Source organism: Rhinopithecus bieti, unplaced genomic scaffold (genome assembly GCF_001698545.2).
Source record: "Rhinopithecus bieti isolate Rb0 unplaced genomic scaffold, ASM169854v2 scaffold_12155, whole genome shotgun sequence".
NCBI lineage: Eukaryota > Metazoa > Chordata > Mammalia > Primates > Cercopithecidae > Rhinopithecus > Rhinopithecus bieti.
This window is the reverse complement of record NW_016807423.1, coordinates 4,177,736-4,189,422: the sequence shown is the minus strand read 5'-3', so window position 1 is coordinate 4,189,422 and position 11,687 is coordinate 4,177,736. Positions and strand designations below refer to the sequence as shown.

Below are 11,687 nucleotides of genomic sequence, written 5' to 3'. Positions count from 1 at the left end.
TTTGAGACGGAGCTTTACTCTTTTTGCACGGAGTGCAATGGCATGATCTCGGCTCACTGCAACCTCCACCTCCTGGGTTCAGCCTCTCAAGTAGCTAGGATTACAGGTGCATGGCACCATGGCCAGCTAATTTTGTATTTTTAATAGAAACAAGGTTTTACCACGTTGGCCAGGCTGGTTTGAAACTCCTGACCTCAGGTGATCCTCCCGCCTCGGCCTCCCAAAGTGCTGGGATTCCAGGCGTGAGCCACCATGCCTGGCTACAACTCAGTATTAAGAAAACAGCCCAATTAAAATATGGGCAAAAATTTGAACAGACACTTCATCAAATAAAATAGATCGATGGTAATAAGGACATGAAATAAAGCTCAATATTATAGGCATTAGGGGAATGCAAATTAAAACTCAGTGTGATACCACTACACATCTATTAGGATGGCCAAGATTAAAAAGACTGATCATATTAAATGTTGGGGAAGATGTGGAGCAACTGGAATTCTCATACATGCTGGTAGGAGTGAAGTGGTATAACTACCCTGGAAAAACAGTTTGGTAATTTCTCAAAAAGGTAAACATACGCCTACCATATGACCAAGTTATTTCACTCCTAATTACATACCCAGGAGAAACAAAAGCATTGCAAGTACTTGTACGTGAATATTCATAGAAAGTTTATTTGTAATAGCTGAACAATGGAAACGATCCAGATCTCAGGGCAAAGAAAAAAACTAAGGTCTTGGCCCAGCGATTACTGAGCAGAAGATTTAAACGCGGGTCATGTGGGAGTGTGGAGCCCTGGGATCAGAGGCTCTTGGGTGCAAGTTGTGACACTACTTATGAGAATGGATGAGTTTAGGCAAATAATTTATCTGAGCCTCAGTATCCTCATCTGCAAGAGGGCCTGATTATAAAAGTACCTGCCTCACAGGGCTTTGGTGTGGATGAAAGGGTCTAGCAGCATATGTATAATTCTTTTTTTTTTTTTTTTGGCGGAGTCTTACTCTTTTGCTCAGGCCGGAGTGAAGTGGCACGATCTCAGCTCACTGCAACCTCCACCCCCCGGGTTCAAGCGATTCTCCTGCCTCAGGCTCCTGAGTAGCTGGAATTACAGGCACCTGCCACCACGCCCAGCTAATTTTTGTATTTTTAGTAGAGTTGGGGTTTTACCATGTTGGCCAGGTTGGTCTCGAACTCCTGACCTCAGGTGATCCACCTGCCTCTGCCTCCCAAAGTGCTGGGATTACAGGCATGAGCCACCGTGCCCGGTCCATATGTAGAATTCTTTGAGCAGACTTTTCACATTCTCAACCTTTGCTGTTATCATCATGATTATAACATCATCATCATCTACCTCAGAGGTACCTGGGGACCTGAAACAATCCAAGCTATACAAACTGTTTGACACTGGCATCACTAAATAATTATGGGACAGAGTGATGCATGCTGGGATATAGAATGGTGGGAGGTGCTGGGAGACTCACAGGAAAGAGAAACTACTTCTGACTGGCTGGTTGGAAGAAGAACGTGGAAGGCTTCCCAGAGGAAATAGTGTTTTAGCTGGCCTCAGAGGTCAGTGTGGAAGTTTCCCAGGTAGACAAGGGGGATATAGAAAGATGAACTAGTGTGAAGACTCGGATGTGAGGGAGCCTGAAAATGTTGGGAACATAGAGTAGTTTCATGAGACTGCGTGTCTGGGTGAGGGCAACGTGTGAGCCTGCACAGGACATGGGGGCCAGATGGCAAAAGGCTGGAAATGCCTTGCTTGAGGTTTTAAACTTGACCTGGCAGGTGAGGAGTTCCTTCCTGTTAATATGGCAGAATCACAAAGGGCACTTAAAAGAACAAATTCTGCAGTCCTACCCAGCAACATTCTAAGTCAGCAGGTCTCAGATGGGGCCCAGAAATCTGCAGTGTTTATTTTTATTTATGTGGTTTTTTTAGGAGACAGGGTCTCACTCTTGTCACTCAGGCTGGAGTGCAGTGGCACAATCTCAGCTCACTGAGCCTCAACTTCCCAAGCTCAAGTGATCCTCTCACCTCAGCCTCCTGAGTAGCTGGGGTCACAGGTGCATGCCACCACGCCAGGCTAATTTTTTGTATTTTTATTTTTTTATTTATTTTGAGACGGAGTCTTGCTCCGTCGCCCAGGCTGGAGTGCAGTGGCACAATGTCAGCTCACTGCAACCACTGCTTCCTGGGTTCAAGCAATTCTTTTTAGCCTCCCGAGTAGCTGGGATTACAGGCGTGAGCTACCATGCCCAGCTAATTTTTGTATGTTTAGTAGAGACAGGGTTTTGCCCCAGGCTGGTCTCGAACTCGCGGGATCAAGCAACACTCCGGCCTCAACCTCCCAAAGTGCTGGGATTACATGTGAGAGCCACCGTACCCGGCCTACAGTGTTTATTTATTTACTTATTTATTTATTTAATTTCACTCCTGTCAGCTCATGCCTAAGCAATCTACAGTGTTTAAAGTTCCCCAGGGCCAAATGTGGTGGTTCACACCTGTAATCCCAGCACTTTGGGAGGCTGAGGTAGGCAGATCACTTGGGATCAGGAGTTTGAGACCAGCCTGGCTGACATGGTGAAACCTCGTCTCTACTAATAATACAAAAAAATGCCAGGCGTGGTGGCATGCATCTGTAGTCCCAGCTACTAGGGAGGCTGAGGCATGAGGATGGCTTGAACCTGGGAGGTGGAAGTTGCAGTGAACCAAGATTGCGCCACTGTACTCCAGCCTGGGCAACAGAGTGAGACAGAGACTCCATCTCAAAATAAATAAATAAATAAAAGGCTCTCCAGGAAATTTTGATGCCCACAGGGATATGGGAACTCCTGCCATGGAGAGGAGGGCATCTCTAAGAAGGAATAGACCCTATTGAGATGCCAGCCATAGACCTCCAGGAGTTGACCATCGAGCCTGAGAAGGTAAGCAGAGGGTGTAGGAGACCCCTGACTCTGACCTCCACCCTCTCATTCCTCTCCAGGGGAGTCCCGCACTCTGATGGCCACATCTGGTGCCAGGTAGTTTCTTGTAAAGATCTACACTCACATTACAGCCTAGACATCCCACTAGTAGGTATTTACCCAAGACACCTGAAAGCCTGTGTCTACCCACAGACTCGTAAATGAATGCAACTCTATATGTAATTAGCCAAAATTAGAAACAATCCAAATGTTCATTAGCAGGTGAATGGCAAAACAAGTTGTGATATGTTCATACAATGAACTATTTCTCAGCATAAAAAGAAATGAACTACAGATACAGATAAGGAAACTTTTGGAGGCGATGGATATGTTCATGATCTAGTTTGGGACAAAGGTTTCAGGGATGTATACATGTGTCAAAACATATCAAATCATATAATTTAAATATGTGCTGCTTATTGTATGTCAATTATATCTCTTTTTTTTTTTTTTTTTTTTTTTTTTTTTGAAGACCGGAGTTCGTGCCTCCTGCCGCCAGCTGGATCAGGTGGCCGGCTCTCAGCTCACGCAACCTCGCCTCCCGGTTCACACCCATTCCTCTGTTCCAAGCCCCCGAGTAGCTTTGGGGACTACAGGCGCCCCGCCTCGTCGCCCTGCTAGTTTTTTGATTTTTAGTAGAGACGGGGTTTTCACCCGTATTACCAGGATGGTCCGATCTCCTGACCTCATGATCCGCCGTCTCGGCCTTCCCCAAAGTATGGGATTACAGGCTTGACCACCGCGCCCGGGCAATTATATCTCAATAAAGCTTAAAGCTGTTATAAAAATCTGATGCCAGTTCTGTGCACTCACAGCCAGTGACAATCCCAAGGCCACACTGAATGATTACTGTGCATGAGGTACTGTGTGCTGAGCATTCTATGGAGAATTTTTCCTTTAACTCTCACAATAGCCTTAGGAGGTGGCACTATTATTATTAATACCTCTGTTTACATAGGCAGAAAGGAAAGTTCAGAAAGGTTAAATCAATTCTCCAAGGAAATGTCACCTGACTGAATTCCAGCCCCAGGTTTACCCCTAACCTAATCCAAGCTGTGTTCTGTTTGTTTTTATGATTATACAAGCATTGTAATCATTATGGAAAGCAAAAGAAAACATGTTTCAATTGCTTTCAGCCAACCCCTACACATCATTGAATCCCTATGTGTCTAGTGATTTTTTTTTTTTTTTTGAGACGAACTCTCACTCTGTTACCCAGGCTGGAGTGTAGTGGCACGATCTCGGCTCACTGCAACCTCTGCCTTCCGGGTTCAAGTGATTCTCCTGCCTCAGCCTCCTGAGTAACTGGGATTACAGGCATGTGCCACCACACCCAACTAATTTTTGTATTTTTTAGTAGAGACAGGGTTTCACCATGTTGGTCAGGCTGGTCTCAAACTCCTGACCTCGTGATCTGCCCACTTTGGCCTCCCAAAGTGCTGGGATTACAGGTGTAAGCCACTGTACTCGACCTATGTCTAGTGACTTTTATAGGCAGTATTTTTTTTTTTTTTTTTTTTTTTGAGACAGGGCCTCACTCTGCTGCCCAGTCTGGAGTGCAGTGGCACAATCATAGCCCAGTAGCCTTGATCTCCTGGCTCAAGTGATCCTCCAAGCTCAGCCTCCCAAGTAGTAGCTGGGACTACAAGTGCATGTTATCATACTCAGCTAATTCTTAATTTTTTTTTTGGAGATACCAGGTCTCACTATGTTGCCCAGGCTAGTCTTGAACTCCTGGGCTTAAGCGATCCTCCTGCCTCAGCCTCCCAAAGTGCTGGATTACAGGCATGAGCTATCCAGCCTAGCCGGTATTTTTTTATCACTATCATTCAATAATGTACATAGCATTTTGTTTGCCCCACACTTCCTACCCCAGCCTTATCTCTTTCTATGTGTTTTTGTTGTTGTTGTTGTTTTTGAGATGGAGTTTCACTCTTGTTACCCAGGCTGGAGTGCAATGGCGCAATCTCGGCTCACTGCAACCTCTGCCTCCCGGGTTCAAGCGATTCTCCTGGCTCAGCCTCCTGAGTAGCTGGGATTACAAGCGCGCCCCACCATGCCTGTCTAATTTTTGGATTTTCAGTAGAGACAGGGTTTCATTCACCATGTTGGTCAGACTGGTCTCGAATTCCTGACCTCGTGATCCACCAGCCTCGATCTCCCAAAGTGCTGGGATTACAGGCATAAGCCACTGCGCCTGGCCTTCTATGTGGTCTTATACTCTTCTACATGAAGAACACCATGAACAACAGCTTTTAGGGAAGGTGATTTTTTTGTTGTTGTTTTTAAGAAAAGCCCTGGGAGTGGAATGCAGGGCTCAAAGTGTTTATGCATTTTCTCTCATCTGGAAAACACAACTGAACCTTTTATTGCTTAGTCTAGATTGGAACCTTCCTGGCACTCTAATCCAGACCCTGAAATTCCTGTAATATTTGTAAGTTTGGCCACTAAGCATCTGTTCTACCCATGCCTGAAGGAAGTAGCTCATGCCCCAGCACCAGGAATAGGTTTTGATGGGTCTTAGCCAATCCACATGTCCCACTCGCCGTCTGCAGCCATTTGTTCGGGGCTGGCTCTGAACCAAATCAGAGCCAAGGAAAGCAAAACACTTTTTTGGCTTTTTTTTTTTTTTTTTTTTTTTTTTTTTTGAGATAGAGTCTTGCTCTGCTCTGTCGCCCAGGCTGGAGTGCGATGGTGCCGTCTCAGCTCCCTGCAACCTCTGCCTCCCGGTTCAAGCGATTCTCTTGCCTCAGCCTCCCAAGTAGCTGAGACTACAGGCATGTACCACCACCTCTGGCTAATTGTTTTTGTATTTTTAGTAAAGATGGGGTTTTGCCATGTTGACCGGGCTGGTCTCGAACTCCTGACCTCATGATCCACCCGCCTCAGCCTCCCAAAGTGCTGGGATTACAGGCATGAGCCACCGCACCCGGCCCTTGGCATTCTTGAGAAAGAGAAGTGGCTTCCCCCCACACCTGTGGGCGCTACCAGGCAGACCTCCTTTTCTGGACAGTGTAGGGAGGGACAAGGAATCCTTTAGCACAATCATGGATAGTGGGTCATCTGAGCATGATGCTGCAGAGATCAGAGCAGGTTGAAAGAGAGAGACCCCTTCTCCATTCTTGATTATGTTGTTTGAGCCACTTGAAGCCAGCCAACAGATTCCATTTGCTTAAACCAGTTTCCATTCATTCATTTCTTTGACCAATATATACTGATCACTTACTATGTAGACAAGTTCTAGGAACCATTTGAGCTAGATTTTGCATGAGCATAATTCTAAATCTAATCTTAACCTAACCCTTAGTCATAAACTGGAACTCTGACCCTTTTCTAGCGAAGAGCTTTTAGTGGCAAGAAACAAAGGACTGGACCACTCACACTGACTCAGTCAAAGGGGCATTGGTGTAAGAATATGCATGGATCACTAAATGAAATCCCAGGAGTATTACGAAGATTTTTACTAGCAATGGGCCTCATGAGGGTCCTAATTGATGAGGAATTCATTCCCTCCCTACTACCTGTACTACCTGTGTCTTCAAAGATTCTTAATGTCAAAAATCCCAACTAATAAAGATATCCTTAAATGATTCATTCCCTGGACAAACTCCATGGCCGCCTATATACATCCTTAATAGGATTCTCCCCTAGACAATTTTTTTGAGACAAGAGTCTTACTCTGTCGTCCAGGCTGGAGTGCAGTGGCGTCGTCTTGGCTCACTGCAACCTCCGCCTCCCAGGTTCAAGCAATTATCCAGCCTCAACCCCCAGTTAGCTGGGGCTACAGGTGCCTGCCATCACGCCTGGCTACTTTTTGTATTTTTAGTAGAGATGGGGTTTCACCATGTTGGCCAGGCTGGTCTCGAACTCCTGACCTCAAATGATCCACCCACCTTGGCCTCCCAAAGTGCTGGGATTACAGGCATAAGCCACCGTGCCCGGCCTGACTGGTGTCTTTCAAAGAGCAAAAATTTTTCATTTTGATAAAGTCAAGATGAAATCTTAACCTAAATAAACACAATCTTAACACAGAATATTGACTTTGTGGATCTTTTTTTTTTTTTTTTTTTTTTAATGATTTCTGTGTTTTGTGTTCTCGCTAAGTCTTTGCTTAGCCCTGGGTTTCTTGGCCTCAGCACTATTGGGATGTTGGCCCAGATAATTCTTTGTTGTAAGAGGCTAGTCTGTGTACTGTAGAGTGTGTAGCACCAGCCCAGCTAGGAGAAACCAACTGCAAGGCTGTGAGCAGCACTGTGGAGAGTTCCATGTGATGAGGAACTAACTGAGGCCTCTGTTAACAACCATGTCCAGCCCCCGGATGACTGCAGTGCTGATGGTCAACACCTGGATTCCAACCTCACGAGAGACCCAGAACCAGAACCACCCAGCTGAGCTGCTCCTGACTTCCTGTGGAAACTAAGATAGTCAATGCTCATTTTAAACCACTAAGTTTAGGATAATTTGTTACACAGCAATAGATAACTAACATACATCTTGCACATATTTTATTAAGGTGTATCACTAAGTATTTGATGTGGCTTTTTTGTTTTATTTTGTTTGAGACGGATTTTCGCTCTTGTTGCCCAGGCTGGAGTGCAATGGTGCCATCTCAGCTCACCACCACCTCTGCCTTCCAGGCTCAAGCAATTCTCCTGCATGAGCCTCCTGAGTAGGTGGGACTACAGGCATGCACCACCACGCCCGGCTAACTTTTGTATTTTTAGTAGAGACGGGGTTTCTCCATGTTGGTCAGGCTGGCCTTGAACTCCTGACATCAGGTGATCTGCCCACCTCGGCCTCCCAAAGTGCTGGGATTACAGGCATGAGCCACTGCACCCTGCCTAAGTATTTGATGTTTTTATGTAATTTTAAAAAGTGTTTGTAAAATTCCAGTTTCCAATTGTTGGTTGCTTGTATATAGAAATATAATTGATTTTAAAATACTGACTTTGTGTTCTGCCACCTTGCTAAACTCACTTAGTTCTCACTTATTATTAGCTCTAGTAGCTAAGAAGTCTATAATTTTAACATGTTAAGAACCTAGTGTGGACCGGGCGCAGTGGCTCACGCCTATAATCCCAGCACTTTGGGAGGCCGAGGCGGGCGGATCACGAGGTCAGGAGATTGAGACCACAGTGAAACCCTGTCTCTACTAAAAATACAAAAAATTAGGCTGTAGTCCCAGTTGCTTGGAGGGGCTGAGGCAGGAGAATGGAATGAACCCGGGAGGCGGAGCTTGCAGTGAGCTGAGATTGCGCCACTGCACTCCTGCACACTCCAGCCTGGGCGACAAAGCGGGACTCTGTCTCAAAAATAAAAAATAAAATAATAATAATAATAAAAAAGAGCCCAGTGTGATGGTCCCCAACCCCTGGCTGTGAATACTCTCCTCCTCCTTTCCCAGAATGCATTTTTAGAAACAGAGTACTTATAAATTCTAGGTCTGTGGTCTTTCCTCTCCAATGCTAGGAACCTTCAGGACCAGCTGTAGCAGGAGGGCATGAACTTTTACTTTCACAGCTCGACATTAACACAACTCAACTACCATCCACACCTGCTTCACCTCACTAACGCAATCCTTTCGATTTCTCTGCTCAGTCACTGGCTTGAACAGGCTCAGATCTCTGGACCTCTCCATACTATGATTTCTTTGCCTCCATTTTCCTACTATGTTTTCCCAATTCAGGTTCCCAAGGGTGAGAATCTAGTTGGGCTCATCCCATCTTTTCCCTCCATATCATTGATTGTCAGGCAGCCCTTGAATCAGATTCCTTCTTCTTCCAATTGGCTCCATCCACAGAGGATGTCTTAATCTATTTAAGCTGCTATAACAAAATGCCATAGACTAAGGGGCTTATAAACAACACAGATTTATATTTCTCATAGTTCTGAAGCCAGGGAAGTCCAAGATCAAGGCACTGGAAGATGTGGTATCTGGTGAGGGTCCTCTTCTTATTCATAGATGGTACCTTCTCACTGTTCTTACATGGTAGAAGGGGCAAGACAGCTCTCTGGACCTTTTTTTTTTTTAAAAAAAGGCACTTATGCCATTCATGAAGGCTTTGCCCTCATGACATAACCATCTGTTAATATTATCACCTGGGGGTTGGGATTTCAACATACGCATTTTGGGAGGACACAAACATTCAGACCATAGCAGAGGACAAGGTTTAATGGTCCAAATGTACCCACTTGGGCTACGGGGGTTTTGGACAGAATCATTTTCCTAGAAAGGAGTGTGATGGGGCAGGCCATGTGATGGACACTTCCCATATAGAAAATCACCTGTCTTGCAGATGGTCACCTCTCTTGCAGAACTCCAATCCTAAACCCTCAATCATCCCAAGCCGTGAGGTTCACTGTTACCTAACACTGCTCTTCATCAGCCTCTAAGATAAACTGAACCCCCCTTTATAGGACTGCACGTTTTTACTGTTAAGCATTGATTATCTTCCTCCTTCCTCCTAAGCTTCCCACTCCTTCTTCCTCTGCTCATTCACAGTCAGAACTGAAAGAACATGAAAAAATCACACAGTCCAATCTGGGCACGTGGCAGGGGAGAAAAGTGTGACCCAGAGAGGTGAAGTGACTTGCCCAAGTTAATGTGGAGGTTAAATGTAAATATAGGCCTCCTGATTTTACTATTAGTGTTTTCTCCCCACTAGCCAGTAGTTGGCCCCAGTAGGCATGCCTCCCTCCCACTTCCACTGGGGTCTAATGGGGCAGAAAAACTGGTGCTGCAGCCCAGTGGAGGTAGGCAGGGCCAAGGAGCAGATGATAGCTATGACCCAGACTAGGTGGCAGGTAGCAGGAATCCCACCCCACCGAGATCAGGCTTCCGGGTTTGGTGGGTGAATGCATGAAGGCCTAGGTCCAGATTTGGCTAGAAGATGAGAGGTGCAGAAGCAGGGGACTGGCTGATATGGAGCCAGAATCAATAGACCTGTATTACTTTCCTGTGGCTGCTGTAATAAATTACGATAAATTGGGTGAGTTCAAATAGCAGACGTGTATTCTCTCACAGTTCAGGAAGCTAGAAGTCTGAAAGCAGGGTGTCATCAAGGCTCCACTCCCTCCCCAGACTCTTGGGGAGAATGCATTCCTTATCTGTTCCCGCTTCCGGTTGCTGCAGGTGTTCCTTGGTATGTGGCTTTATCACTCTCATCTCAGACTCTGTCTTCACATGGCCTTCTCCTCTATGTAGGTATGTCTTCTCCTCTCTCTGTCTGTCTCTCTCCCCTCTCATAAGAACACCTGTAATGTCATTTAGAGCCTACTTGGACAATTCACGTTAACCACCTCCTCTTAAGAACCTTAACTTAATCACATCTTTTGCCGTATGAGATAATGCTCACAGGTGTCAGGGATTCCTGTGGGTATCTTTTTTTTTTTTTAATTTTATTTATTTTTGAGACAGGGCCTCACTCTGTCACATGGGCTGGAGTACAGTGGCATGACTGTAACTTACTGTAGCCTCAAACTTCTGGGCTCAAGTGATCCTCCTGCCTCAGCTTCCTGAGTAGCTAGGACAACAGGCACCATCAGCACACCCAGCTAATTTGTGAATTTTTTGTAGAGATGGCATCTCACTATGTTGCCCACTATGTTGTTCAGGCTGGTCCTGACCTTTTAGGCTCAAGTAATCCTCCTGCCTCAGCCTCCCAAAGTGCTGGGATTACAGGTGTGAACCACCATGCCCAAAATAAAGATATGGATATCTTTTGAGGTACCATTTTTGGCCTCCCCCAGACCTCACCACCCCACATTACTATCGTCTTTACGATGGCTTTTAGACTGTGGGGGAAGGGGCAGCAGCCAGGAATCTTTCCTTATTCCATCCTGGAAGTAGAGGGGAAACTGGAGGTAGGAAGGGAAGAGATGGTCTTCTTACTCTGGACTCACGTGTTTTTGCTTATGTTCTTACTGAGTTGTCCCAACTGGATTATCAGATAGGGATTCATATTCCAATATTACGGAATTATGGGTGAAGAAACTGAGGCTCATAGATGAAATAACTTGCCCAAGAAACTCGCCCAGCTAATGGGTGTCAGAGTCAGGATTCAAAGCCAGGTTGGTCTGGCTCTGAAATCCATACTGATTCCACTGTCCTGGGGATGACAATGGGAAACCCACAGTGAAGGTTCCAGCTCTGCCCTGCTGCTATCACTGCCTCTGCCTTCTACTGTAAGTGCACACTGAGAGTTCACAGCTTCTTTGAAACAGCACCCTGTCTTTGGCCCTCGAGAACCCTGGATGCATTCATGGCTGTCAGATCTCTTGGGGAAGGCAGTCACTGGGAGACAGGGTTCTGGTTTACCCTTGTCTATACTGGCTGAAGCCATGCAGAGAGGAATGGGTATAGGGAGGCCCTTCTCTCCTGGGAGGTAGGATACTTCAGTTGAGTTCTGTATTAATCTGTTTTCACGCTGCTGTGAAGACATACTAAAGACTGGGTAGGCCGGGCGCGGTGGCTCACGCCTGTAATCCCAGCACTTTGGGAGGCCGAGGCGGGTGGATCAGGAGGTCAGGAGATCGAGACCATCCTGGCTAACACAGTGAAACCCCATCTCTACTGAAAAAAAAAATACAAAAAATTAGCCGGGCGTGGTGGCGGGCGCCTGTAGTCCCAGCTACTCGGGAGGCTGAGGCAGGAGAATGGCGTGAACCTGGGAGGCGGAGCTTGTAGTGAGCCAAGATTGCGCCACTGCACTCCAGCCTGGG

General features: G+C 46.1%; 1 long non-coding RNA gene across 3 annotated transcripts in view; it reads left to right on the top strand.

The window, feature by feature from the left end:
• Positions 1-7,572, top strand: part of LOC108535711 (uncharacterized) — a 50,427-nt gene extending 42,855 nt beyond the window's left edge. For 2 of the 3 annotated variants that reach the window (XR_001887310.1, XR_001887307.1), the window contains 2 exons: positions 2,821-2,927; positions 7,278-7,572. This is a non-coding gene — a long non-coding RNA (uncharacterized LOC108535711). The remainder of the gene's footprint in view (positions 1-2,820; positions 2,928-7,277) is intronic. The other variant, XR_001887308.1, reaches the window with a different exon arrangement.
• The last annotated feature ends 4,115 nt before the right edge of the window (positions 7,573-11,687 follow it).